Source organism: Notothenia rossii, assembly GCF_949606895.1.
Source record: "Notothenia rossii genome assembly, chromosome: 6".
Taxonomy (NCBI): domain Eukaryota; kingdom Metazoa; phylum Chordata; class Actinopteri; order Perciformes; family Nototheniidae; genus Notothenia; species Notothenia rossii.
In genome coordinates, this window is record NC_136909.1 from 6090226 (window position 1) to 6115864 (window position 25639).

A 25639-nucleotide genomic window follows, 5' to 3' on the forward strand; every position below is an offset into this window, starting at 1 on the left:
TACAACGGAAACGGGGACACTAAAAAGTGACGCACGCAGCTGGGACCGGAGCGTTCAGGAATATAAAGATGTCTCTGTTGGCAAAGATAGTCTGTTTCATATTTGTAAGTGTTTTGTCAGTATATTTCAAATGACTAGGTTAGCTATGTAAGCTTACAGCAGGTCCGTTATAATATTGGAGGGAGTCATGTGATCACATTAGTAAAAAAAGCTGTTAAAACTTACATTTTAGGTACGTTTCCTACAACAGAGACATGTTGGCATAGCCGCGGGAAGTCATTTTACTTAGGGGGTGCGGCCAAAAGTGGGGAGAGATTTCAACAGTAACATGAACATAATAGTAACCGGCAAAAAAGCCCTATCAATAATGACAAACCACATTGACATTTCAATTTGAGCACAAAATGTCCATATTTATAAAGAAAAATCCGTTTTTCAAATGTACACCATTCACCAACAGGGGGCGCTGCAGCACCTCGAGCACCCCTACTTCCTGGGCTATGCAGTTTGGCTAACTTTATAATCCCCGAACTTCAACAAGCGCTCCGGTCCCAGCTGTGTGTGTCACCTTTTATTGTCCCCCCCGTTTCCGTTGTGTTTTTAGTTTCTTGCAGCATTTCGATTATGCAGCCTTTTAGTAATTGTGCAATTTTTGTGAGTCTGTGAAGATGTTTTATTCATCTGCATGTGTTTCGCCACATTTGTGTTTTGATATTTGCATCGTTTTGGAAACTGCAGCGCGTTGCTCCTATTGAAATATTTTTGACCTTTGCATTTGCACCTGTCGGACGCCGCACACATGCCACTGTAAAAATAAACCATAAGAGATTATTTATAGCAGATTACAGTGTTTATCGCACACTCTAAATCCAAATGAACTCAATGTGTCAGATACTGTGGACATTTTTCACTGTCGTTATTTTGCCTTTTATTTTTTACTCAACATTTGGCTGCTGACCTTATTGGTTTTACGCAGCTCAACTAAAGCTGGTGAACTCGGCAGTTTCACTTTAAGAATACAAACGTTCTTGATCATTCATGAACTTTTGTCGTCAAATGTCACCATTCGAAGCAGTGCGTGCTTTTTCTACCTCGATTTTGAGATTTCCTCCGAACAGATGTACCGCTGTCTTGCATCATTTTGTAATTAATTGCTATTTTATATATGGTGTAAGATCAATCTGTGTACAACTGCTCTGTGATTGCTCTCTGTGTGAACGCTTTGTCTTTTCAGAAACAAGCTGGGGAAGTGGCAAAGCATTTCATCACTTTGTAAATAAAGAAACACTTGGTTTAAACGTCACTGTGGCCTACATTGGTAACCTCAGATTATATGAACGAACGCACATGTTTCTCGAGTTTCTATTCTCATTTCCATAGGAGACAATTCACACAAGGCTCCTCGCTTTCTAGCCCCACAGAAAGCCTGATGCAAACAGTGTGTCGTACACAATTCATAATCCTCACCTCCTAGACCAGGGGTGTCAAACTCAAGGCCCGGGGGCCAAATCCGTCCCGCGACTTCATTTTATGTGGCCCGCAAGAGCTTGCAAAGATTATAATACGTTTATTATACGGTTACATGCCACTTTACAGAAGCAGGTTGCCCATAAACTACATGTCCCACAATGCATCTCATTTTGTGACATGCGTACTGAAGAGACTTCTGCTTTCAGACGTAGTTAATTACTAAGTTACAGTGTACCCTATCCAATAATAATCCAATTCAGAGGCAATAATGTAATATAATACATTATTTTATATATATTTATATATGTATATTTATATAGTTACAACCGGCCCTTAGATTACAACCATAATGCTGATGTGGCCCGCGATGAAATTGAGTTTGACCCCCCTGTCCTAGACGGATAGGTCAAGGGATATAGAGACGCTACCTTTGAGGTCCGCTCGAAGCCTTTAAAAATGCATCCTTTTCCGAGAGTATTATCACCGAGGCCTTCATGCTACTGTGAGGACTCCTTTATTTTCCGTCTGCTTGAAGCTAAATATTTTATTCAGAGTCTGGATGACAGCTGTCTGCTTGTTTTTGATAACTGAAATTGTTCCGTGGAGACACAAGGACGAGGTAGAGTCTGACGTGTGTGGTGTGTTCAGATATACTCAAACCTAATAATTTACACTTCTAGCAGTCATGTGTAGGAGTGTTAATGTATCCAAACAACTCAATATAGATTTTTAAGGCTGTGTTTGTGCAGAGACAAACACCTAAGACTAAATCTAATGCCACGCTAGCTCTAAGAGGTTGTATTTAAGCACAGCAGATGGGCTTTTTTAATTTAAAGTGGCCCTAATAAGCAATTTCTCAGGTGTATATCAGTATGTAGTGTCTCTACTTTAAAGAGTCCTCTCTTGCTGATGTTCAGGTGTATATCAGTATGTAGTGTCTCTACTTTAAAGAGTCCTCTCCTGCTGATGTTCAGGTGTATATCAGTATGTAGTGTCTCTACTTTAAAGAGTCCTCTCCTGCTGATGTTCAGGTGTATATGAGTATGTAGTGTCTCTACTTTAAAGAGTCCTCTCCTGCTGATGTTCAGGTGTATATCAGTATGTAGTGTCTCTACTTTAAAGAGTCCTCTCCTGCTGATGTTCAGGTGTATATCAGTATGTAGTGTCTCTACTTTAAAGAGTCCTCTCGTGCTGATGTTCAGGTGTATATCAGTATGTAGTGTCTCTACTTTAAAGAGTCCTCTCCTGCTGATGTTCAGGTGTATATCAGTATGTAGTGTCTCTACTTTAAAGAGTCCTCTCCTGCTGATGTTCAGGTGTATATCAGTATGTAGTGTCTCTACTTTAAAGAGTCCTCTCCTGCTGATGTTCCGGTGTATATCAGTATGTAGTGTCTCTACTTTAAAGAGTCCTCTCCTGCTGATGTTTAGGTGTATATCAGTGTGTAGTGTCTCTACTTTAAAGAGTCCTCTCCTGCTGATGTTCAGGTGTATATTAGTATGTAGTGTCTCTACTTTAAAGAGTCCTGTCCTGCTGATGTTGTTCAGGTGTATATCAGTATGTAGTGTCTCTACTTTAAAGAGTCCTCTCCTGCTGATGTTCAGGTGTATATCAGTATGTAGTGTCTCTACTTTAAAGAGTCCTCTCCTGCTGATGTTCAGGTGTATATCAGTATGTAGTGTCTCTACTTTAAAGAGTCCTCTCCTGCTGATGTTCAGGTGTATATCAGTATGTAGTGTCTCTACTTTAAAGAGTCCTCTCCTGCTGATGTTCAGGTGTATATCAGTATGTGTCTCTACTGGGACATGTCTCCATGCTCTAATGTTCAAAAATCTCTTTATTGTTCTCATACTGCCTGTGCTGCGGCACCTATTTTCACCCTCTGTCTGAAACCAGAGCCAAGTCTGCTCTGATTGGTTAGCTGGCCGGTTCTATTGTGATTGGTCAACCGCTTAGAGATGTCCCGCCCCTTAGCCTATCACGTACAATGTGATGGAGCGCTAGCGAATAGGACTGTTTCATGTCGATGTTACTATGTTCCGGTTCCAGAGAAACACAGGGATTTTAGCCCTTGCAGACCATTTACATGTACTAAAACAAATATAACACACTACAGGAAAGGGAAATCCCAAAAAAGCATAATAGGGCCTCTTCAAAACCTTTATGCAAACTTTGAAAGTATTTGAGGTTACCTTAATGACCAATAATGTCAAGATAAAAAGACATACACTAATAAAGAAATTATATAAACAACCTAAATAACAGGTGCAAGTTCGGATAACGGTTTGCAAAACTGGTCTTGAGCAGGACTTTGGGTCACGTGTTGCAAGGTATTCCCAAATAAAATGATATCATTTAATCTGCATATATTTGTTTTCTGGTTGAATTGATCAGATGGTTCACATCTAAAAAAAAACATCCTATGACAACAATGAGAAAGGGACATTTCTGTGCTTGTTTGTAGTTTCTATCTGTTAAATCAGGGATGAAATGTCTTCTGTTAACACATTTCCAAAGCTTTCTTTAATCTTCTTAACATTACATCATTTCCCCAAATTTCATCTGCTTGTTTGGGTTTATACGCTTCATTTAGCGAATTCCTGCATGCTGCTGTTTATCAAATAATTTGGTGGGACTGATCCAATTAAAGCATAAGGACTTTTCTAATTATACTTTTCATTACGAGTATCGTTCCAAGTCCACTGAACAGTTATGTAAGTCAGCACTTTTTTTTTTAACAATAACAACAACATCAGAATCAAAGAATAAAATATATCAACATTTGAAAATGAAAGAATTATGTCCGATTAAGAGTTAAATATTATATGAATACAATAAATTAAATTAATATGTTCATTAAGATAAAATAAAATAAAAATAATAATATATATATACATAAGAAGTCATGTGCCAACACATCAAGGTGCCAGGGACAAAATCCTTTTAAACGGCTCTTCGTGGAATATTATTTGGGACATAAGACTGCCTGAACCCCGGGAAGTAAAGGGCAGAGACACGGCCTTGTTGATATTTTGTTTTCCCCGTGCAACTCTCCGCAGATCTCCCAGCAGCGATGTCAACAGGCGATACTCTCGGGGAGTGAGCCGCGACGTGAGAGGAGTTCTGTTCTCTCCTCAGTACTCGGGATGAGAGGGGGAAATGCTTTACGTGTGATGTAGTCGCCCATTTCTCATCAAAGAGGGATGGAAGCAGATGAGTCTTTCTTCACATATGCTGCCCACGGGCTCTGACAGGCTGACGGGGGAACACAGTCTCCAGCTCGGCTATTTTTAATCCGCCCCAGTAATTAAGTGGGGGAAGCTTTAATTAAGCATGCAGAGGGAGATCTAAAGCAATGTTACTATCATACAATGTGTCGCTGACTTACTCCCCCGTATGTAAACACCGTAGAGCTGTTATGAGAGGCCTCCTGCAGCAGTTAGAGTAAGTAGTGATAAAGGCGATGATCTGACACATTTTAAACACAAATAAAACCTCAAAACCAACCTTTTCACCTCTTTACTCTTCTCTCTCCATTTGTTAACTCTGTCGTTAAAATCTTGTTTGCTAGTAAGGTGTCTTTGAGCACTGTCATGTATGATGTACTGTACATTGTTGTCATATGAACACACACACCATTTCTCCTTCATGGCCACTTATTTATATATTTTCACATAAGATAAGCCATTATAAGAAATATGTTTATCAACAATATCAATCATATTTCACATTCATTAAAGCATTTCTGCATTTCTTTCTTCAGTAATCTTGCTTTTATAAATGTAGTTTTTCCTTTTCAAAGTGACTTAAGGGGTATTTAAGAAATTAAGAACTTTTTTAACGCTTTTCTTTTATAAAAAAGTGTCACGACCTTAACACAAACTGGAGAACCCAAATGCACGACCCAGAGACAGTCTTGAATGTAATACAAAATGTATTTTTAATTTCCAAGAAAACAGAAAATCCCTCTTAACAGAGTAGGTACTGGATTTAACATAAAGCGCTCACAAGGAGGGAAAAACAAGCGTAACAAAAAGGAGAATTTAAGATTAACTTAAATGTAGGGTAGGTAAGTTTGAGAAACCGGCTCGAGATACACTTGTTATATTCCACGGAATGCTCTTAACATCCCGATAGCAATGAATATCTGAAGTGCTTTGACAAAAAATCCCGGCGCGGCTAAAGTAACTGGATGGCCTACCTGCCTGTCAGCCTTCAATCTGTGCACAAACTTATCTTGTGCCCTCATTGGTCATGAAGCGTTCGTGTGTGTTGGAGGAGGGGCTCTGTAAGGAAGTGGCAGATTTTTTCCGGTTGTGTATTTTCAAATTCTAGCGCACTCGAGCTGGTTTCTCCAAAATGACCTACCCCAGCTTTAAGCTTACAAAAAAAACCACAAGGAAACAACAAAACCTGACAAGACTGGAAAATATCCTTTCTTAGTTGAAGCTTGGCACGACCATCCATGGAAACAAACGAGACGAACTGACACAGCACAGGAGAGAGACAGGACTATTTAAACATGAGGTGAGTGGGAACAGGTGGAAACAATCAGGGGCGGGGCAGACACTGATGATGGCAGAAAAACACACAGGGAGGAAGAAACAGGGCATGAAATGAAAGACAAGAGGTAAGTACAAAATAAAACAGGAAATGACAGACAAAATACATGAACACAACTAACACATTTGACGAGAAACAACAAAAGGGACTCAAAAGACTGGAAATGATAGAGGTTGGGTTAGCTGGATTGTATTCACTTAGATCCTACAACTCCCAGAATGCATCTAACAAGTTTTTGTGTGACATTAAGGTTTCAATTTTGGTGAGTTGCTTTCGTAGCCACCAACAGTGAAGAGTCAACTCAAACTTAACGGGGAAAATTGGTGGATTGCTCCTTTAAAACTACTCGTTTGCAGCAAATCTGACTTTTTCCACTTGTTACTATTTATGTTATTTTTAATCCGTCCCAATATTTAAGTGGGGGAAGCTTTGATTAAGCATGCAGAGGGAGATCTAAAGCAATGTTACTATCATGCAATGTGTCCCTTACTCCCCCGTATGTAAATACCGTAGAGCTGTTATGAGAGGCCTCCTGCAGCAGTTAGAGTAAGTAGTGATAAAGGCGATGATCCGACACATTTTAAACACAAATAAAACCTCAAAACCAACCTTTTCACCTCTTTACTCTTCTCTCTCCATTTGTTAACTCTGTCGTTAAAATCTTGTTTGCTAGTAAGGTGTCTTTGAGCACTGTCAAAAGCTCTTTATAAATATCATGTACTGTACATTGTTGTCATATGAACACACACACCATTTCTCCTTCATGGCCACTTATTTATATATTTGCACATCAGATAAGCCATTATAAGAAATATGTTTATCAATAATATCAATCATATTTCACATTTATTAAAGCATTTCTGCATTTCTTTCTTCAGTAATCTTGCTTTTATAATGTAGTGTTTCCTTTTCAAAGTGACTTAAGGGGTAGTTAGGCAGTTAAGAACGCTTGTCTTTTACAAAAGGGATTCTAAAAGATTCTTAAAAGACTGGAAATGCACATTTTTTAAACACAAAAAACAAATAAAAACCCTCAAAACTGACCTTTTCACTGCTGCTCTTTCACCTCGTCCCCTCCCTCTTCTTCCTCTGGTCTCAGGACATTTGTTTACTCTGTCGTTAAAATCTTGTTTGCCTGTAAAGCATGGTGGAGCAGTGTGAAAAGCACTATATGTCATGTATGATTTATCATTATGTTCATGTTAAAATATGTATGAATTCCTTTTTTTGGCACATGAACACACAACATTTCTACTTCTTTTTTCATGGCCACTCAATTGTTTATATGATCAGAATATTTAATCCTAGATAAGAACAATGTTTACGACCAATTCATTTTTAGTTTTTGAATTCCTTTCTCTATTATTCTCATTTCCAGGTGTATATCAGTATTTAGTGTCTCTACTTTAAAGAGTCCTCTCCTGCTGATGTTCAGGTGTATATCAGTATTTAGTGTCTCTACTTTAAAGAGTCCTCTCCTGCTGATGTTCAGGTGTATATCAGTATGTAGTGTCTCTACTTTAAAGAGTCCTCTCCTGCTGATGTTTAGGTGTATATCAGTATGTAGTGTCTCTACTTTAAAGAGTCCTCTCCTGCTGATGTTCAGGTGTATATCAGTATGTAGTGTCTCTACTTTAAAGAGTCCTCTCCTGCTGATGTTCAGGTGTATATCAGTATTTAGTGTCTCTACTTTAAAGAGTCCTCTTCTGCTGATGTTCAGGTGTATATCAGTATTTAGTGTCTCTACTTTAAAGAGTCCTCTCCTGCTGATGTTCAGGTGTATATCAGTATGTAGTGTCTACTTTAAAGAGTCCTCTCCTGCTGATGTTCAGGTGTATATCAGTATGTAGTGTCTCTACTTTAAAGAGTCCTCTCCTGCTGATGTTCAGGTGTATATCAGTATGTAGTGTCTCTACTTTAAAGAGTCCTCTCCTGCTGATGTTCAGGTGTATATCAGTATGTAGTGTCTCTACTTTAAAGAGTCCTCTCCTGCTGATGTTCAGGTGTATATCAGTATGTAGTGTCTCTACTTTAAAGAGTCCTCTCCTGCTGATGTTCAGGTGTATATCAGTATGTAGTGTCTCTACTGGGACATGTCTCCATGCTTTAATGTTCAAAAAGCTCTTTATTGTTCTCATACTGCCTGTGCTGCAGCACCTCTTTTCACCCTCTGTCTGAAACCAGAGCCTAGTCTGCTCTGATTGGTTAGCTGGCCAGCTCTGTTTGTGATTGTTCAACCGCTTAGAGATGTACAGATGGAGGGAACACAGGGATTTTAGCCTTGCAGACCATTTTAATGCACAATTTTTGATGCAGGACTTTAGTTCAGAGTATTTTAACAGCGTGGTATCATCACTTTTATTTAACTAAAGGAACTGAATACATCTTCCCTCTCTTCCTTTATTAATTTGCGTCCACAGAGCAATGTAAATCACGTTTGTAAGTTGATGTGGGCTCATGTGTTCGCAGCACTGTGAATTGAGCCTTACTTTCTAATCAAATGGAGGCTATAAATAAACCCATAAACACGTCAATTATCTGTTAATCCGATTTATGTGCTGTGTTCTGAAATATCAACTTCCTCCCACGGACACCTCGAGCAGCCAATCACAGCTCAGGACTCGGTGTTTAGTCCGTGCCACTTCCTGAGGGGATGGGCCTGCAGAACAGCATTATGCAGAGAAGTTATCTGCTAAAAAGGTCAAAGTGACAGCCAAAATACTTCCTGGTTTTGTATGTTCTGCAAACAGCTCTCTGTGTTAGGGTTGTGTGATAGTGCTGGGAGGGAAACGCATGCTTCTTGAGGTTGGCAGCATCAAAGGAAACTGTACATGAGGAACTCTTCAAGTGAACTCACAGAACATGTCGGCCTGTGTGTGTTTTAATTGATTTGACCAGCAGTGGAGGAAGTTTTTTGGGTTTTTTCTTCCCTATAGTGTGTTTTATAGGTTTTAGTGCATGTAAATAGTCTGCAAAGGCTAAAATCCCTATGTCCCCCACCCCCTGAAACGCCCCTTTTGGACTCCTTTGTTTACTAAATTAGGAATAAAAAAAATCTCTGTTTCCCGTTGAAGTCCTGCATTTAAATCCTACTCAAGTACAAAAGTGTTGGCATCAAAATATACATTAATACCATACCAAGTACCCCATAATATTCCAACAATGTTTATTTATTTATATTTTAAATCTCTAAAGTAACTAAAGCTGTCAGATAAATGGATAAAAATTTCAACATTAGCCTCTGAATTGAGTGGAGCCGAGACATAAGGTATCATACATTTTAAATACTCAAGCAGAAGCGCCTCAAATATGCTATACTTAATTAAATGCATTTTATTACATTCCCCGACTGCATTTTACCGCCTTGGTTTTAGAGTATCTGAATGTTGACTCATCTTCTTATATTGTATTTTCACACATGTTCACAACACACTGCCAAATTCAGAGCCCTCCTACTCAGCGAGATGAGTCCATAGTGTTCACTGCATCTGTGATACTGAGTGTGAATGTGTGTGTGTGTGTGTGTGTGTGTGTGTGTGTGTGTGTGTGTGTGTGTGTGTGTGTGTGTGTGTGTGTGTGTGTGTGTGTGTGTGTGTGTGTGTGTGTGTGTGTGTGTGTGTGTGTGTGTGCGTGTGCGTGTGCGTGTGTGTGTGTGTGTGTGTTTGTGTGTGTGTGTGTGTGGGATGAGTAGAATCCACCCATATGCTCTGATACCGTCTCCATATTCACTTAATATGCTTAGTACATAACAAAAGAAGTTGCACTTCTACTTTTTCATAACATATTATAAAGACTTATGAAATACTGCCTGACATCTACATTGGTTTTTAGCTAATTAAATCACAAAGGTAAAGGTATTTTAGTCTCAATGTTGCCTATATGATCACTTATTTATACATTTTTCCTAGATAAGAAAGATGTTAATGTCAAAAGTATTTCCAGTTTTTGTTTTGTTTCAGTAATCTCACAAATCTTATTATCAAATCTTAATTATGCTTTCTTGAAACTGACATAAAGGAGAACTAAAGCATTAGACTTTTAGACTTGTTGCAAGTCAAGACATATTGTTGTCACAATAGTCAAAATAGCTTGATTTGTATAGAGTGGCGAAGTCCCTCCCTTTACCGTGGACATCCATGGGACCTTATTCCTAAAAAATTATGGATTGAAGTCAATAGCGAGAGAGAAATTATCTTTCAATCTCGTTTGAATTGTGCCATGAATTACACATATGATGTTTGTAAATCTTAACCTTTTCCAAGTAAAGAAAGTCACAGTTTGTCTTAAAACTGTTGAAATATAAGACTACGAAAAATACACAACTAGAAAAACTACAAATCCAAGAGTCACGTAATTTATGTTATAATTGTTTTCCTCCACTAAATATAAGAGATAGCTAAGATCATATAACTTTAACAAGATGCCTGTGTGCTTAGTACCAGGTTATTAACATACCAGCAATGGGTCTTGCTCGTTCTTTCGCTTCCCGTCTGATGAGAGGACGAGGAGTGGCTGGATCAAGTTAGCTACCTAGCTAGTAGCAAGCACGTTAGTTAGCATTACAGTCTTAGCTTTGTCATTTGTATTAGCCTTAACATGAAGTAACCCAGCATGTTAAACAGTAAGAGTAGTAGTCATATTTCTTGAACCCTTTGAAGAGTACTGTCACACCGGTGTGATCATTCTATAATACACCGTTTAAGACCGGATGCCCCTGCCCCCGGGGGCAGACATGCTAACGATAAGGCTACATTAGCATCTGCGATCTTTTCTACTTCATGCTATCTGCACAAATGGTTAATATTGAGCATTAAAAAGATCAGACAGTTCAGAGAGAATCGAAGGAAGGCAGGCAGGCAGCTTTGCATGACATTCTTCTGGACGTGTTTCATTGATAGTGAGGGTAGTCAATCGTTTTGTCGACAAAACAGTAGTGACGGCCATCTTGATGTTGGTGATGTGTGTTGTGTGAGACCAGAGATGTAGTTAATTGAGCGGTTTCACACAAAAAAAGTGTTACTTCACTTTTTTTTTTTTTTACTTGCAAAATTATCTTTTAAATTGACAAACATCATATGTGTAATTCGTGGCACAATTCAAACGGGATCGAAAGATAGTCTTTCTCTCGCCATTGACTTCAATACATACTTTTTCCGAAATAAGCTCCCATGGAGCTCCACCGGAAGGGGAGGGACTCCGCCTCTATTCCCTAATTTCATACAATTCCCATAATGCAACTGAATAGCCTCACAGCACCCACAATCATAAGAAAAACAACTCATCGTGAAGTTATTTTATAATTTGTTTCTTTTGCAATGAATGTCTGAATGCTTTTACCATTGCAATGCTGTTAAAATGTGTTTTATAATAACCCTGCTTGGCCTTGTCCAACCTGTTATGCAGAAGTTTTTATTTATATAAGTGCGTTTGTCGTCACACACACACATCTACCTGCTCAAATACATCCATCCCTGTCCTCTGTCTTTTAATTGACGAGAATAATAACAGCAGTCTGGAGAGAAAGTGCATAATGGACTGCATTTTGCACGCAGCAGCATCAATATGTTGCTGATAGAGCGACGGTAAATGCTGTGTAAAGAGCATTATTTATGGTGATTAAATTCTTCGTCAATAATCGCCTGCTAGAGGTTTTAAATGCTTCACCGTTCATCGTGCTGCAGGACATTCAGAAGCAGGATTTATATGCAGGAGATAACAATGTAAAACCACTCGGCTCTTTCAAGCTAATCAAAAATTCCGTTATCTCGATGATTAGTGCTTTAAATCTGGCCTGTAATGTAGTCAGCAAAGAGGCCAATGAGAATGATCTGAACTGCCAAAAGATCTCCTTGCACTTGAAGACAGATTCTGTAGTTCTCTCTGCTTTATTTAACTAGTTTTAATAACTTTGTGCAATCTACTTTAATATGCAATTTACCCTTTACAATTCACAACAAAAATTTCCCAAAAAATAATACTTATTTTTATTTATTTACCATCCTGTACTTAGTGACATCACCATGTAACACTCGTGCTCCTATTGGCTAGCGCTCCAACACATTGTACATGATAGGCTAAGGGGAGGGACATCTCTAAGAGGTTGACCAATCACAACAGAGCGGGCCAGCTAACCAATCAGAGCAGACTGGGCTCTGGTTTCAGACAGAGGGTGAAAAGAGGTGCTGCAGCACAGGCAGTATGAGAAAAATAAAGAGCTTTTTGAACATTAAAGCATGGAGACATGTAGAGACACTACATACTGATATACACCTGAACATCAGCAGGAGAGGACTCTTTAAAGTAGAGACACTACATACTGATATACACCTGAACATCAGCAGGAGAGGACTCTTTAAAGTAGAGACACTACATACTGATATACACCTGAACATCAGCAGGAGAGGACTCTTTAAAGTAGAGACACTACATACTGATATACACCTGAACATCAGCAGGAGAGGACTCTTTAAAGTAGAGACACTACATACTGATATACACCTGAACATCAGCAGGAGAGGACTCTTTAAAGTAGAGACACTACATACTGATATACACCTGAACATCAGCAGGAGAGGACTCTTTAAAGTAGAGACACTACATACTGATATACACCTGGACATCAGCAGGAGAGGACTCTTTAAAGGAGAGACACTACATACTGATATACACCTGAACATCAGCAGGAGAGGACTCTTTAAAGGAGAGACACTACATACTGATATATACCTGAACATCGGCAGGAGAGGACTCTTTAAAGTAGAGACACTACATACTGATATACACCTGAACATTAGCAGGAGAGGACTCTTTAAAGGAGAGACACTACATACTGATATATACCTGAAAATCAGCAGGAGAGGACTCTTTAAAGTAGAGACACTACATACTGATATACACCTGAACATCGGCAGGAGAGGACTCTTTAAAGTAGAGACACTACATACTGATATACACCTGAACATTAGCAGGAGAGGACTCTTTAAAGTAGAAACACTACATACTGATATATACCTGAAAATCAGCAGGAGAGGACTCTTTAAAGTAGAGACACTGCATACTGATATACACCTGAACATCAGCAGGAGAGGACTCTTTAAAGTAGAGACATTACATACTGATATACAACTGAACATCAGCAGGAGAGGACTCTTTAAAGTAGAGACACTACATACTGATATACACCTGAACATCAGCAGGAGAGGACTCTTTAAAGTAGAGACAGTGCATATGAACCCTTTAAGATAATGATGTGCTTAACATTCCCACAGACCGCTCTCTGCATGCTTCCTAACTTCATTTCTGTAAAGAGGGCAAAATATATTGAGCTCTGATCTCCATTATGTAAACCCTTTTATCATTTTAAGCAGGGCACTCAGCATATTTCTATATGGCTCAACTTCAAGGCTGACATTTTCCATCCTCTGGAAACTTTGAATTTTCATCCACATCTTTATTTCTCAGCAATAATGCAAGCTTTTAACCCGGGGACCTGCCACTAATCACACAAAGGTTTAAAGGGTATGAGCAGCTTTGAAATGTATGCATGTAAAGTATCATCTTAGTCTTCTTCATACTTGTACCTCATTACATTCCAGAGACAAACATCATACTGAGATGTTTCTAACCCTCATCGTTCCTCATGATAACACATCATTCAAGATTCAAAGCTTTATTGTCATGTGCACAGTAGCTACAGTGTAGATATGGCAATGAACAACTGAAGTCACAGGCTCCTCCAACAGAGCAACATGAATATATATACAGGACTGTCTCAGAAAATTAGAATATTGTGATAAAGTTCTTTATTTTCTGTAATGCAATTAAAAAAACAAAAATGTCATACATTCTGGATTCATTACAAATCAACTGAAATATTGCAAGCCTTTTATTATTTTAATATTGCTGATTATGGCATACAGCTTAAGAAAACTCAAATATCCTATCTCTAAATATTAGAATATCATGAAAAAGTATACTAGTAGGGTGTTCAACGAATCACTTGAATCGTCTAATTAACTCGAAACACCTGCAAGGGTTTCCTGAGCCTTGAAAAACACTCAGCTTGGTTCAGTAAACTAAATCACAAGTATGGGGAAGACTGCTGATCTGACTGCTGTCCAGAGGACCGTCATTGACACCCTCCATCAGGAGGGTAAGACACAAAAAGAAATGTCTCAAAGAGCAAGCTGTTCACAGAGTGCAGTTTCAAAGCACATCCACAAAAAGTCTGTTGGAAGGGGGAAATGTGGCAGGAAACGCTGCACAACCAAGAGAGATGACCGCAGCCTTAACAGCATTGTGAAGAAGAGTCGCTTCCAGAATTTGGGGGAGCTTCAAAGACAGTGGACTGAAGCTGGAGTCCAGGTATCAAAAGTCACTGTTCACAGACGTGTCCGGGAAATGGGCTACAATAGCCGTATTCCCATGGTCAAGCCACTTCTGAACTCAAGACAACGGAAGAGGCGTCTGACTTGGGCTAAGGAAAAGAAGCACTGGACAGTTGCACAGTGGTCCAAAGTCCTCTTTTCAGACGAAAGCAAGTTTTGTATTTCATTTGGAAGTCAAGGCGCCAGAGTCTGGAGAAAGGCTGGAGAGGAGCAAAATCCAAGTTGCTTGAAATCCAGTGTGAAGTTCCCACAGTCAGCGATGGTTTGGGGAGCCATGTCAGCTGCTGGTGTTGGTCCACTGTGTTTCATCAAGCCCAGAGTAAATGCAGCTGTGTACCAAGAGATTTTAGAGCACTACATGCTTCTGTCTGCTGAAAAGCTCTATGGAGATGAGGAATTCATTTTCCAGCATGATCTGGCACCTGCCCACAGTGCCAAAACCACCAGTAACTGGTGTACTGACCATGGCATTACTGTCCTCGATTGGCCTGCAAATTCCCCTGACCTGAACCCCATAGAGAATATGTGGGGTATTGTGAAGAAGAAGCTGAAAGACACCAGAACCCAACAATGCTAATGAGCTAAAGGCCGCTATTGAAGCATCCTGGGCATCCATAACACCTCAGCAATGCCACAGGCTGATTGCCTCCATGTCACGCCGCATTGATGCAGTAATCCGTGCAAAAGGATTCCCAACCAAGTACTGAGTGCATTAATGGACATTTTCAAATGTTTGATTGTGTTTTGCTGTTATAAATCTTTTTTTTTACTTGGTCTGAGGAACTATTCTAATTTTTTGAGATAGGATTTTTGAGTTTTCTTAAGCTGTATGCCATAATCAGCAATATTAAAATAATAAAAGGCTTGCAATATTTCAGTTGATTTGTAATGAATCCAGAATGTATGACATTTTTGTTTTTTTAATTGCATTACAGAAAATAAAGAACTTTATCACAATATTCTAATTTTCTGAGACAGTCCTGTATAGGACATAAAACAGATAAAAGTGCAAGAAATACCAGAATATAAAACAAACAGTGCAAGATAGTATGGGCTATGATGCAGAAACTAACCCTATATTGTGCAGTAAGGGAGGCAGTATCAAGACGTTCTCAGTTCAACAGAAAGTGACGGTCATAATGCACCATACTTGTCAACCCTCCCGATTTTCGCGGGAGACTCCCGATTTCATTGCCTTCTCCCGGTTTCCTCCCGGGGTCATATTTCTCCCGCGTTTCTCCCGATTTCTGACAAAATCAGATTTACTCAGGACTGTTTCCACTCGGACTTTAATACAGCTACACCATTGTTTGGTTTCCATGGTAACACGTCTCTTTAGTAGCGCGCGCAACTGAAAGTCTGAGAGGCTGAGGCAGATAGTCACAGAAAACAGAACAAAAATCGACAACTACTCTACTCTCTGCTCACTCCTTTCCTGCCCACACATATGCTCCATCAATGATGGTGCTACAGGCCACAAGGCATTGCATTTAGAACTACAATAAGCATGTTAATGTTAATCTAACAGCTCCGTCGATCCACTAGCATCCCCGCCCCCCATTTTGCATTTTGAAATGCTCCCGGTTTCTGAGGTCTCAAGGTTGGCAAGTATGTACCGCACATAGAGTGTAACTCAGAACATCACAACAGATCTTCTTAATAAGGACATTTACCAAGCTTCGCAAAGATGTGAAAGCCAGTAAATAGAGATAAACATTAGCAAGTAAGAAGAAGAAGTAAGTGAGTGAGTAACATACTGAATACTCAATCAATCAATCAACAACTTTATTAATCCCGCAAGGGGCAATTGGTTATGAGCAGCAGTTTATGTCATGTACACAGGCAGGAACATACAAGAAGAAAACACACAGATAGGCCTACACCCGGGAGCACAGATGTGGATAATTCCAATTCACACTATAAATAGTTCATAGCATCACAATAATAAATAAATAAATAAATATCAATCAAGTTAAAAGCCTTTCAAGAATTTAAAAGTTTGAGTGCTGAGGGGATGAATGATTTGGGAAAGCGATTAGTCCTTTGATCAGGTAGAGCATATCTACGCCCTGATGGCAACAGACAAAATTCATGTGAAAGAACATGACCTGGAGAGTTCAGAATGCTCTGTGCTTTCCGCAGAATCTGTTGGTTACAGAAGGAATTTAAGTCTCTCTGTTTCCCGCCGATTATCTTGGAGCAGGTTTTAACAATGCTGTTCAGGCTGTTCCTGTCTTTCAGTGTAAGGCTATGGAACCAGCAGATAAAAGAAAAACAAATAAGGCTCTCAATGAATGCTTGGTAACGACAAAGAATGAAAGGCCTACTTCTTGCACCACTGCTTGTTCATTCAAATTCTCAACGTTTTACTGTGATTTCTTGTTTCAACAGTTACTTTTTCACCTTATCACTTACATTTTGCATTATTTAGTTGGAATGATGTTAACAGCATTCCAACTAACTGTTCTTCTACGGACAACATTTTTATTATTATTCCGCAGGGTTATTTTGGCCCTCTTCTCCTCCCACATTGAACATAGCAGAAACTCCGTTCAAACATCAAACCGTTCAGCTCAGTCGGGAATCGATTGCTATTACTATTCTCATTCATAACTTTCATAATTCCAGAGATACATCCCATAATACATCACATTTTTAACATTGAAGTCAATGGAGGAAATCTTCAACTTCAACAAATCTTCATGCGACTTCAACTGCTAACTGTTCATTCATACTTTCACTCAGAAACCTCATTCTAACTTTAAAATGTTACACATCTTTCTGACATTATTCGTGTAAAACAACTTTTAAATCTGGTTCTTACTTTTAGAGATATTAAACATTGTTCAGACCTTGTTTTAGAGGTTTTCTTCAGATTTTAACATTAACTAGAGTGCGTAATGTCACAGCTAGAGTGGAGGACAGCTTGAAATTCACCTTCATATTTTTTTTTTTAACTGCCATAATTCCCAAACCCTACATTCCTGAGACATAATTTATCATGACAAACGTAGGAAAACATCTCGTAGCTTGAAAAATGACAAATAATTAAGCAAAAAATAATTAAACAAAATGCTTTTTGAGGGCATGAAGTGACAAAAACGTTCAACATTCCTCCATTAAACCCCATTGTAATTTCAGGCAGATATTTCCTCACGGTAGCAGCCGCACACCTTTAGTTAAACGGCCAAAAAGTCCACATTATTAACCCGAAACTACACAAAAATTACACTTCAGATACTCAACTTCCTTGACATGCTTCATGTTTTGAAATTTCACAGATATCTGTTACGGTTCTTCAACAAAACGTTCACATGTAAGAGGTTCATCTCTCATTCAGAACAATGAAGCCTCTGAAGTCTAGGCACCTCGTTAGCTCAACTATAAACACCTGTGCAATGGAACACGATGATGTCATCACTCCAACTGACATGCTCAGAGCAGCAGACTTCAGATAGCAGTGTGCAAACAGTCCAGCCGTGAAGACATCGACGGGACAGTTTTGAGATTTCTTTAAATGCCGTTGCCATGGCAACACAATGCTCGCCTTGAAACACGGTTTTCTCATAACTTCAGTGAAAATACTCCAAACAGCCCAGAACTTCACAGATTTGGTAACAATTCAGCCATCAACGCATCTAAGCTTAGTATGGGGTGTCATCAAATGCCGTTGCCATGGCGACAGCCCACTCGCCATGAAACACGATGTCCCTTTAACTCCTATGAAAATTGTCAAAAAGTGCTATAACTTCACATGTGTGCTAACAGTCCAGCCGTGGAGACATCTACGGGACCATTTTCAGATTTCTTCAAATGCCGTTGCCATGGCGACAGACCACTCGCCATGAAAAATGATGTCGCTGTAAGTCCAATCGACACGGTCCAATCGTCCCCCAATCTTCACTTGTATATCACCGGTCCATGCTTCAACAGCTCTACGCCAAATCTGAGATCTCACCATATGCCGTTTCCATGGAAACGCATCCCTCGCCATAAAACATGATGTCGCTATAATTCCTATGAAAATGTTCAAAAAGTGCTCAAACTTCAAATGTGTACTAACAGTCCAGCCGTGAAGACATCTACGGGACAGTTTTGAGATTTCTTCAAATGCTGTTGCCATGGCAACACAATGCTCGCCTTGAAACACGGTTTTCAAAAAACTTCATTGAAAATACTCCAAACAGCCAAAAACTTCACAGGTCTGGTAACGATGCAGCCGTCAACGCATCTAAGCGTATTATGGGGTGTCGTCAAATGCCGTTGCCATGGCGTCAGATCATTCGCCATCAAGTTAGTTCAGAAGTTGGCAGTTCAAATATTCTGCTGCTTTTCCAAGCCTTTTTACTTTCTTTTCTTCTCTCATCACACATTCAAGCCCCCTGTAATTTCAATCTAAATTCTTCACTTTCTTCTTACACATTACATTTCAGCATAGCAGTTCAGCATCAGCATAAAGCATTCCCACTAGCAATTTCTTCAGGAATTGCATTCTCTAGTTATTTTAATCTTTTACTCTATTTTGTCTTTAATTGTATCTTATGTGAATCCTGTTTTTAACTTTGACCCTGTTGCTGCTATTAACGCCTGCATCTCCCCAAGGGGATAAATAAAGTTCCATCTTATCTTATCTTAATCGAAACCAATGGTAGTGACTGAATGACATAGTTAATCACCTGTTAGTGTGTGTGTGTGTGTGTGTGTGTGTGTGTGTGTGTGTGTGTGTGTGTGTGTGTGTGTGTGTGTGTGTGTGTGTGTGTGTGTGTGTGTGTGTGTGTGTGTGTGTGTGTGTGTGTGTGTGTGTGTGTGTGTGTGTGTGTGTGTGTGTGTGTTTGTGCAGCAGAGTTAGCGCGGACAGCTGTTAACTGTGATTGGCTGGAGGACGCTCAGGTGTTCCTGTGCTGTCGGAGCAGCTTACTGCAGATCTCACTCTCACTTCCTGTCGCTGCACATCGCTGCTGATCTGCAGGGCCGAGAGGCTGCAGGAGTTTCTCACCCTGACATCTTGTCTGACTGCTCTCAAATCCTCTCCCAGAGTGCACTGCTGCTCTCTCACAGTGTTAGTAATGAGGAGTGAGAACCAGTTGTGTTAAGTAGCTAAGTAGATTTACTCAAGTGCTGTCCTTAAGTACAACTTTAAGGGACTTGTACTTCTACTCCACTACAGTTCAGAGGTAAATGGTGTACTTTTCCTCCACTACATGTATTTAATACCTTTACTTACATTACAGAGCTGGATGAATGATGTGAAATCTAATCAAGTGTTGAATCAGACTTTAGTTCCACCTGGAGTAAATCCACAAGCTACCCTGCAGTATACAAAGTCATTCAAACTAGCTGCACCTTTACCAGCTTTGAGAACACTTGATCAATCATTATAAAACATATCATATCTATTATTCTGAAATGGACCAATCTGCACAATGACTACTTTTACTGTCTTTAACTATATTTTGATGATAATACTTTTCTACTTTTACTTGAGGAACATTTTGAATTCAGGACGTTTACTGTAACAGAGTATTCCTACACTCTGGTACTTCTACATTTACTCAATTACAAGATCTGAGTACTTCTAGTTTTACTCAAGTACAAGATCTGAGTACTTCTTCCACCTCTGGCAAGAACAAGACAAGATGATGATAATTCTCCTTTATAAAATCACTGATTATGTGCTGAACAAAACCTGTAAGTATCATAACATGTTGTTTGCGACAGAGTTTACTTTCTGCAATATTTCAAAATCCAATGTCTCTTTCTGAAAGGATGAGCCACTGAAAGTGACTCTGTAATGATTTCCTTGACACTGTGGTCCTTCTCCATGTTTATTTACCATCGATGACACGCTGGCTTTGTGGTGTTCGTGCAGCTCTTCTGACCTTTGAGTGGACGGTGGAGTCAGGAGAGAAACGCGGAGAAAACCAATCACAGAGAAAAAGCTCTGGTCCTCCAGATGTCAGACACCAGCAAGCATCTCACACCTGCTCTAGTTTATTCTTTTCAAATCATGAAGGGGCCGATCCGATCACAGTTATTAATAGCAGAATAAATGTGTACGAAAAAACAAGACAAAACATCTCTACTGTCCCTCTGTTTAAATGTGATGATTAATGTTTGTACTGTATGAGAATTAAAGGTTCGTCTATTATTTGTTAATTTAATTGCATAAATTGTTTTAATACATTTTCTTTATCCTTTACTTATTTTAATTTAATTAATCTATTTAATTTATTTATTTTTATTTTATTCATTTGAATTTATTTATTTTATTTTTATTTATTTTAATTTATTTAATTTATTTAATTTATTTAATTTATTTATTTTATTTATTTTATTTATTTTATTTATTTTATTTATTTTATTTATTTTATTTATTTTATTTATTTCATTTATTTTATTTAATGTATAATACTTTTAAATTATTTTCAATTAAAAATATAATATATCAAATAAAAGGTTTATATAACAATGTCTACCTGAAGTTTCTTTCTTTTCTTTCTCCTGTTATTAAAATACAGAGCCCTGACCAGAAATAGCCGCCTCATTGAAGTGCACCACACAGAAAGCTTCATAATCAATAGCGCTGTAGCCTTCATCAGCCATACAGTACAGTCTGAGTGTTTCTCTGACTGTGAAGCAACATTTCCTACAGTTACCATAATCATAACCCACACAGTGAGCCAGACATACAGGACGTTATATATTATATATTACTTTTTATTTTGTGCATACGTAACACTTACGCTTCTATTGGCTGGTGCTCCGACACATTGTACGTGATAGGCTAAAGGGGCGGGACATTTCTAAGCGGTCGACCAATCACAACAGAGTCGGCCAGCTAACCAATCAGAGCAGACTGGGCTATGGTTTCAGGCAGAGGGTGAAAAGAGGTGCTGCAGCACAGGAAGTATGAGAAAAATAAAGAGCTTTTTGAACATTAAAGCATGGAAACATGTCGCAGTAGAGACACTACATACTGATATACACCTGAACATCAGCAGGAGAGGACTCTTTAAAGTAGAGACACTACATACTGATATACACCTGAACATCAGCAGGAGAGGACTCTTTAAAGTACTGACACTACATACTGATATACACCTGAACATCAGCAGGAAAGGACTCTTTAAAGTAGAAACACTACATACTTATATACACCTGAACATCAGCAGGAGAGGACTCTTTAAAGTAGAGACACTACATACTGATATACACCTGAACATCAGCAGGAGAGGACTCTTTAAAGTACAGACACTACATACTGATATACACCTGAACATCAGCAGGAGAGGACTCTTTAAAGTAGAGACACTACATACTGATATAGACCTGAACATCAGCAGGAGAGGACTCTTTAAAGTACAGAAACTACATACTGATATAGACCTGAACATCAGCAGGAGAGGACTCTTTAAAGTAGAGACACTACATACTGATATACACCTGAACATCAGCAGGAGAGGACTCTTTAAAGTAGAGACACTACATACGGATATTCACCTGAACATCAGCAGGAGAGGACTCTTTAAAGTAGAGACACTACATACTGATATAGACCTGAACATCAGCAGGAGAGGACTCTTTAAAGTACAGAAACTACATACTGATATAGACCTGAACATCAGCAGGAGAGGACTCTTTAAAGTAGAGACACTACATACTGATATACACCTGAACATCAGCAGGAGAGGACTCTTTAAAGTAGAGACACTACATACGGATATTCACCTGAACATCAGCAGGAGAGGACTCTTTAAAGTAGAGACACTACATACGGATATTCACCTGAACATCAGCAGGAGAGGACTCTTTAAAGTAGAGACACTACATACTGATATTCATGCCATTTCAATGCACATGTGAGGAGGGCGTTGAATACACACATGTTCTTCCAAAGGCATCAAAAATAACACACTCTCCTTCTAATGAATCATGTCTATCTGTAAAGTCTATTGATTCACTGATATTCCACTTCCTCTTCATTTTCACAGACCTGGTGGGTGTGATTGTCCACATCCATTATGCGTGATATCATCAGAAGTGAGGGCTTCCTGGCGAGCTGTTAGCCAGGGCGTCTTTATTTCTGGTCAAGGTTATTGCTGCACACACTGAAGTCAAAGAGCCTGAACGCCTCGTGTTTAGCAATCAGGATTTATTTAGGTGGACTCGCTCGCCTCCATTTGTGACCCCGTCTGCATGCACGGAGCAGATTTAGCAGTGTAGACATTTTATCTGTGCTTGTCTTACTCTCCCTCCAAAGGACAACAACGCTCTGTGACAATGGTCAGCAGACTCGTGCATATACGGTATGTGATGGAGATCGTAGCTGTAATATCAACGAGCTGTTATGTCGGAGGAATTAAGCACAGATAGCATGGATAACACTATTCTAAACTTATATACATCATAGATTGGTTCTTCCTACAAAACATGTTTGATTGTGAAGCGCTTACCAAATGTTTATGCAAAAAGGGATGATTTGGTTTCATTTAGTGTTGTAACTTGCACAATACTCTTTGTTTGAAATGCAACTCGAAACATGGTTGATGCATCACAGAGAGAAATTCATCACTTTCTTGGTACATTTATAAAGTTCGGTTTCCTGGACAAGGACGTTTTCTCGAGCCTGCAATGTGGAAAAGGTTTTTGTTACAAATAGGATAGAGTGATTATACAGAATGACCAGTTGGATCTTTTAAATAATCATCCAAACTCAAAAAAAGATAATGCTCTTAGGTTATTCTCTGATCTGTTAATGAACGGCTAGATGTACATTTGATTGCAGTTTCACTGATATCCTGGACCACTCGAAGATCTGATTCTCCCCAAATGCTCCAGAGTTCATTTGAGAAAAAAAGCTTATACCTTTTACACATTAACATCTCTCATCTACTGCATAGCAAAGCCCTCTTATCACAAGAAGTGCGTGATTCAGTGATTTAGAGCTTGGTTTTCAGGCCTCAGGCTCCAAAATGACATTACCAGAACAATTGACCATATCTTCACTTCTAAAAGGGGTAAATTAATAATCTTTTTTCTCAAAGCAATGATAAACCTGAGAGTTGGATGTCGAACATTCAGAATCAATATAGATTTTTTTTATTTTAAAGTAAATTCAGATTGAACATAGTACAAAAATGTAAATTATAGTGTCCGTCCAAAAATATCACATTACTTATAGTGAAAACCACCCTTGAATGATGGGATGGTAGACTAAAAGCTTTAGGAATCCAAACCCTAACATATAATAAGTACCCTGTATCAAGATTGATGCAAAATAAGTGACATTTGACCTTTTTGGAGATATTTAACAAAAAACTTCTGGGGCCATTTTGGTGTATTTTCCATATCTCTGGTCCCCGTCGGTCGATTTTGATGATTGACACCTCTTAGAGCCATTTCTAACGAGAATTTCCTAAAATACGTTTTTGCCGTTTTGGCTCCGTAAAGCTAATTTGTTTGTTGTCGTTACGCCGCGAGTTCTGATCACTCAATGATGATTGCTAATCGATATCTTGTTTCTGCAGATCCGATAAGTAATAAGGGTATTTTAACGTGAGTTCTGTGCTAAGTACGTTAGCATTTTTTCGGTCAGGGCTAATTCAGAGCCTTTGTTATTATCCTTATGCATCCTTTTGCTAAAAACGGTTAATATTGTCTGATAGCTGAGTTTCTTCCCGTTAAGTGGATATGACACATTCATAGTTTATTAAATGTTAAGAAGCCCTCAGACGCTGTTTCTTGCAAGTTGTTGGGTTTTGCCCCTGCCCGCGGGGCCGTGGGGTTTAACTGGTTTTAAATGTGCCAACATGGCAAGTAATGCCTCAGGGTCTCAGATAAGAGTTCTTGAAAGGGAACTTGTTCAATATTGCCACTTTGGATAATCAGTCAAACTCACAAAGCATCATTCTTTGTTTGGCCACAGTTCTGTTCATAGACTGCTAAATCTACATTTGAATGCAGATTAACTGAGACGTTTAAGGTAAACACACATCGTTTAAATCCTCATACAGTCATTGTTGTTGGCGTCTTGTTTCTGAATCGAGAGGTGTCGGACAGATCTCTGTGTTATTGAGCACTTATCTGCACTGTTACTATAACAACCAGTCTCTCTGTGCAATGTCTCAAATAACACATTAATTGTCACTTGTAAATTATCAGGATGATGGCCGTTTGGTAACAGCTTTCATGAACATGCCAGATCAGCTGCAGGAGGTTTCAGAAGCTAAGTCCCTTTTCATTCTTTTAAACGCAGGGGTGTCAAACTCAAATACACCGTGGGCCACAATAAAAAGATGGGTACTAGTCGAGGGCCGGACTGGTTCAATGTTTATTGCAAAACTTATTGAAATGAACGTATTACACATATTAAACCTGGAACTAACAAAGCTTAAATTATTTCCTATAAAAACAACATTAAACATTAAATAATCAGTTGCATTCCTTTCTTATGGCTCTATCTGCAGCTTTTCCAGAGCCATTTCTTATGATTACATTTCTCCACAGGCCAACAACAGCTTCAACAAAAACCTTTCCCTCAAAGAGAAAAACAAACATGCCCTGTTGTCGTGAGAGAAAAAGGTGCAGAAGGAAACATCCATTAAACTCAGTGTGCTGCTCTGTGATGCTAGCTCAAGCAGATACTTGGCATCTCATCTTGGGTGCAAGGTCAACAACGTTTGGGCTCAGGCTCTGAGCTGAGGAGACCCTCAGGATGGAGTGAAGGTGTGCCGGCGGGCCAGATCTAAAAGTAATTAGAAATTATCCTGCGGGCCGAAATTAAATCCACCAAGGGCCTGATTTGGCCCCCGGGCCTTGAGTTTGACACATGTGGTGTAGACAGTTAAGGGAAACAAACAAACAAACAAACAAAAAAACAAAGAACACCAAAACATCAGATGAACAAGGAGAAGTGCAACACCCTCATGTGAGTCCTATACTGGAGTCTTTTTACTCAGGCTACATTCAGATAAGAGATGACATGAATTTGAGCCTCACTCTGCTTCTGTATGTGGAGCCAGTCATTCAGTCTTTTTTCCTCCCTTGACCTTTGGCCACCAGTAGTCAATAAACCATCTCCCTGACGGACGCTTAGTGTGACAACAAGCAGCGACTGAGGGACAGACTTCCACCTCTTATCGCTCTACTTTACACTCTGGAAATATTTGCACAGCATACAGTAGTGCGTTGGAAAACATGAGGTCACCTAAACTGAAAGT